A 5,775-nucleotide genomic window follows, 5' to 3' on the forward strand; every position below is an offset into this window, starting at 1 on the left:
ACAACACTGCCCTTTGAGAGTCCCGGAAGTCTTCGTGGGGGACCAGCTACTGAAGGAGAGTGGAGGAGCACAGAGAGGAGTCAGCAGAGCCAGGAGAGGAGGAGACGCATTCCAGGCAGGTCAGAAATAAGGACACACTGAGCAAACTTGGTGGGCTTGAGCTGAAAGCCCCGGGGACAGTCTTACAAGTCCCTGGCTGAGCTGTCACCAATGTCTGACATGTCACTGGGAGCACTTAGAGCCATTAAGTGGTCCTGCAAAGTAGTAGTCTCTAGGACCAGAAGAACTGTTGCAGACACTGGATATGGATAATTGGATCAAGGACCCCCTGTTCAATTCAATCTGAAGCTCTTCATTTATTTTGCCATGAGTAAAAGTACAATTTTAGCTTTAAGTGAAATGGCACGTTTCATGCAATTGTAAAGTTCTTTGGAGAATATTTGGGACAAATCTGTTGACAATTTCCTCTTCTGATGACATAACTCCTGGGACTCCGCCTCCCAGTGGTACCAGTCAGTTCATTCTGAAGGCGAGGGCACGTGACTTCCTCGTGGTGACTCAGTGGAAGCCGTAGCTCAGTTGCCAACACCAACTCTGTGCTCTTCGCTCCTAAGGCTCTCCTGGGGGCTCTGCAAAGCCTCCAGCCTTCTAGTGATTTTACTGGTGAAAAGTAAGGATAGGAACCACTCTTATTCTGCTACTGCAAATGTGCTCTGCAGAATCTATATGCTGTCAATCAATCAGCCACATGGAGCTTTTATTTGGACCCCATAAAATCAATGGCCCAGTGCATTCCAGCCAACAGTCGCCATTTTGTTTATTTCAAGGTAAGGCAAAAGCCCCTGAGCATACATCCACCTGGAAATAAGTTGACTAACAGCAAACTCTTTGATATCCCAGTAGTCTCCAACTTAGGGCACATTCAAGTTACGATGAACCATGCTTACAACTAGACTTTTTTATGGTTTTACATCTTATCATTAGCAATACGTACAACACACAATGTTGCTGCAAATGTAATTTGCTGATGTTATCCTTCTCAGATGTCATGTTGCCAACCCCCAAAGACAAAAAAAGATTGGATTTATAAAGATACTGATAATAAAAGGTAATAATAATGAAAACTAAAAAAAAAAAAGTAAGAGAGAGATTCAGGTTATGTCCGAACCAACTTGTAATGCAGCTGTCGGAACGTAACTCCATAGTGACTCCAGGACTACCTGCACTTCCAGACAGCCATTGTAAACATAGCATTGACTCCAAATGAAGTCCCATTAGCTGTGTAGCTCTCACATCTGGAGATCCTGCTCACTGCTTTTCTGTATTGAAGGAGCCCACCTTAATCGACAACAACAACAAAAATGTGTTCAGCAGCAATGATGGGACAGGTGAACACACCTCCAAACTGGCCCTACGACATCAGAGTATACAATGATATGAAGGTCAGCAAAATGAAATATCATCTCGAAACCTCAGCTCCCATTGTTACGTGGAAACCTATGGAGCACCTGCCCCAGAAGGTGGTCATTCTCGTCCCAAAGCTTTGGCCTCCAGGTATCACATGAAGTCTTAGGGGGGCCCCTCAGCTAATCATATCTCATTGTTCTACAGGCCATGTGCTACCAGGTGAAAGATGGGAAACTCGTCAGAAGCAGGAGACCGTATCCTCTCAGATGTCTCGTAATTTATCTCTGGGAGTGTCCCAGGTTGTGCGTAACAAGTGTTGTCGGCTTTCGTCAATTTCCACCACCTCTGAAGCTGTGAAGTTGTGGAGGTGTCTTCCTGTGGGCTTCAAAAACTACAAGAGCCAACCCCCCACTAGGCGTCACTGTGACCACAATGACACTGCTTTCCTCTCACCCAGCCCTTCTGTCCCGGCTACCACTGCTGCTGGTTGGCCTGCTGCCCCAGAAACCATGAGTAAGGCAAGTCCCTTAGGTCTCAGCTCCCAAGGTAACTGCAGTGTCCCAGAGCCCCAGTGGTGGAAGCCATGCTATATTCTGTGTAGGGGTTAGGAGGATGCCTCTTCCCATTTGAAGACCTGTCACGTGGGAGTCAAAGTATTCTTTCCTCAGGAAATTCCCCACAGTCTTACCCCTAAAATGTGATTTAAAGTAAGTTGGGGTTTTTATTGGAGGAACCCACCCCAAGCTCAGGAAGATGTGCGTGGAGGGTGGTGGATAAATCTGAGTCCAGTCCCTGTTCTCCACCACAGGAAGCTCTTCTATCTTTCCCTCACATAGGGTTGTGGTGAACCAATGACCCGTGCTGTTGATGTGTAGTCAGACTGGAAGTCAGTGTTGAGAAAGTCTGGACTCGCCCTGTCCAGAAAACTCCCCATCTCCTGAATCTTAGGTCTACCCTGTCCACTCTCTCCACTTTGGTCCAAAGTTGGATTTTTCATATCCACTTTTAACCAGGTAAAAGATGCATTACATAGGACAGGCACACACTTTGTCACAATTGATGGTAATACCACAAATGCATAAAGCGAACTTATAGATACCATGGAACTTGTCACTGAAAGGGAGTCACACATTTAAAATAACAGTAATGCATGCCCATAATTGTCATGATGTAGGACTATTTACAATAATTGGCAGGACCGAATGGGACAGGGACTCCGTCTTCCATGACCATCACCAGGCCAGCTCTAAAGCCAGAATCTTGTCATCTCTCTGTACTCTTCCCCTTTGATGGTCACTCCTTCCTTTTCCCACGGTGTCCACCCAGTGGAAATCAGCAAGTATCTCCTATTAGTTCTCTGTCTCTAGGGGTGTCGATACCTTTTGTGGAATCTATCCTCACTTTTACAAGTTCACTCAATCAGTGTTTGTATTTTTCCCTTTTATTTCTGTGGCATGAAGACCTTGGTCATCAATAACAGAAATTCCAGGCACCTGTCCAGGGTGAAGAACCATGTAGGGGAAGCATTCCTGAGGTGGACTGGGTTTTTGTTAGGAGGCAACTCACAGTATGAAGAAGAAACACATTTTAGAAGCAGGGTGGTGCAGGTTCGATTCCCAGCCCTACTTCTGCTTCACTGTGTGTCCTCAGGCAGGTGACTGACCCTCCTGAGAGTGGTCCCTTTCAAATAAAATTGTGGGTTACAAGGCCAGATTACATGACTGCTGATAAGATAAAATGAGATGATTGGCTGGAGCTCCGAAAATGCACACGTGCCATCCCCTCCTCCACCCCACTCCAAGGACACTAGTCCTGAGACAAGTATTTTGGAGTGACTTGAGGGGAGGGGGGACTAGAACAGTGCCAGGCAACCTTCCCCCAGGGTAGCATGAGCAGGGGAAAGGCCTCCAGGGAGGCTGGCCAGGGCTCGCTGTGGAGGAGGGACTCCAGCCCTGGTCACTGGCTTTTCCGGATCAGCAGCTCATTGTCGTTGTTAGGTGACGTTGACGGGTCCCAGGCCCAGCCAGCCCTGTGTTCCAGAGCACAAGGGCCTCCTGGGGTTTTCTACACTATCATCTTCAAGAAGCAAACCGCCAGGTCTTCTGCCGAGAAGCCGCTGCGTGGGTTCAATCCAGCGATCTTTCGGGTAACAGCCGAGGACTTCCCCAGGCTCCTCAGATCCACAGCTTACCCATCTGCACACACAAGGTCCAGGGCAGGGCAGCTGCAACTTAGCAGTTCCATGGCTGCCCTTCCTTACCTGCGCACAGGTGAGGGCGTCTCCACACCACACAGAGAGAGAGAGAGAGAGAGCCCTGGACCTCATAGCATACTGGCAGTCCTTAGGTGGCAACCCGATGCCTTGTCAATCCCAGTCCTGACCTCCACCCCTGACCTTACATGTCTGACTACACCTTGGCCTCTCCTGTGCTCCCTGCTCCCGGTCAACGCTTCTACACGTGGAACAACTCATTGGAACGCAGGGTCTCCCTTCAGAGCGGTGTCCCCATGTGTCCAAAGTGCATTTCCACCAACCCGTCTCAATGGAGCCCAGTGTCAGCCGAGGAGTCCTGATGGCGCAGTGGTCACGCGCAGGGCTGCTCCCGGCGGGTGGGCAGTTCCAACCCACCAGGCCGGACGCAGGCGGCGGCAAGGAGGCTTCCGCGGAGACCACAGCCTTGGAAACCGCTGAGAACGTCGCCCTCTGCCCTGCGGGGTCACTGTGACTCAGGACTGGACGGCCGGCTGCGGGTCTTTCCTGTGAGCCACCAGAGCGGAAGCCCTTGTTGGAAAACAATCAAAGGAAGAAAATTACTGCCAGACGGGTGTCTGCCGCGAGGGAGGGCGCGACGGCGTCGGGGGCGCTCGCATTGCTTTGAGTAGATTTATGGGGTGCTCGGACTTCAAAGGGGGCCGTCCAAGTGCAGAGTAGGAAGCCCCTTGAAAACAGAACAGACGCACCTGGGCCTCCGCGTAGCAGCCCCCTCAGCCCGCAGAGCGGGAGCCGAGGCCCGGCCGCAGGAAGCATCCGAGCCCTGAGCCCCTGCGCGGTGGCGGGACTGGGGTCTGGGAAGGACCGCAGCTTGCAGCGAGCGCTGACGCGGTTGGAGAGCTGGTCCCAAGAGGGGACCCTCGCGACTCCCCGCCCTCCTCGGCCGAAGGGGGTGGCCTCTGGCTGAGCGCTATTCTTGGCAGGCCTGAGCCAGCCCGGGAGCAAAACCGGTGCGCTCCAATGTAAAAGGCGCTCTCCTTCAAGTGCTCCCAAGTCATGTGGGAAGGCCCCCAGGACAGAAGCCCTGCAGGCAGATGCCCACCCGGCCGTGGGGTACCCGAGGGCACAGGGATTTTTGGAAAAGGTGACATCACCACTCAGATCCGTCCTGGTCAATCACAGTCCTCCAAAGTAAGCATCCATTCATCCCCGGGACAAACAGCTATTAGTTGTCACCTGGTGGCATAATGGCTAAGGCACTTGACTGCTAACCAGAAGGCTGGCGGTTCAAACCCACCAGCCACTTCTGGGAAGGAAGGTTGGGCAATCTACTTCCGTAGTGATACTGCCTTGGAAACCCAAGGAGAGGTCGCTATGAGTCGGGTCCGACTCAACAGCAAATCACAACAACAACAACGGGCCAGGCATAAAAGGTTCCCCCTCCCTGGAAAAGAGAAATAAACAAACAGCACACAGTTCTGACTTCAGTCACAAGAAGCCACCTCACACACGGAGAGGACACAATGGCAGATTTCTGCACAGACGCTATGTGGGAACATGCAGAGGAAGGACCCAAGCTCATAGATGAAAGACTCCGAGGCAGGTCCAAGCAGAGCCCCCCATCAGAGGCTCAGAGTCCACCACCAGACTCCTGGACAGCAACTCCAACCACATCCGGGATTGTGGGGTGTCCCAGGGTCGCCACAGCAACGCACCACAGAGTGGTTTGAAGCAACACAAATTCAGTCTCCCAGTTCTGGAGTCTGATGGCCAAGTTCAAGGTGTCAGCAGGGCCTGCTCTCTCAGAGGGCCCTAGGGGGTGATCCTTCCTTGTGTCTCCCAGCTTCTGGTGACCTGGGACACCCTTGGCTGCAGCTGCAGCTGCCTCCATCCTCATCCTCATGTGGTCCTCTTTCCTCTGTGTGTCTCTGTGTCTGTCCTTTTATTAAGACAGCATGCAGATGGCATTAGGACCCACCTGCTCAAGCATGACCTCATCTAACTCATTGCATCTTCAATGACCCTCTTACCAAACAAGGTCAAGTTCACAGGGGTGGGGATGAGGGCTTCCACATATCCTTTCTGAAAACCAAAACCCAGACACACTGCCATCAAGTCCATTCCGACTCACAGCAACCCCCAGCGGGTTCCCACAG

Source organism: Orycteropus afer, unplaced genomic scaffold (genome assembly GCF_000298275.1).
Source record: "Orycteropus afer afer isolate SDZICR_OR568_19922 unplaced genomic scaffold, OryAfe1.0 scaffold00356, whole genome shotgun sequence".
Lineage (NCBI taxonomy): Eukaryota > Metazoa > Chordata > Mammalia > Tubulidentata > Orycteropodidae > Orycteropus > Orycteropus afer.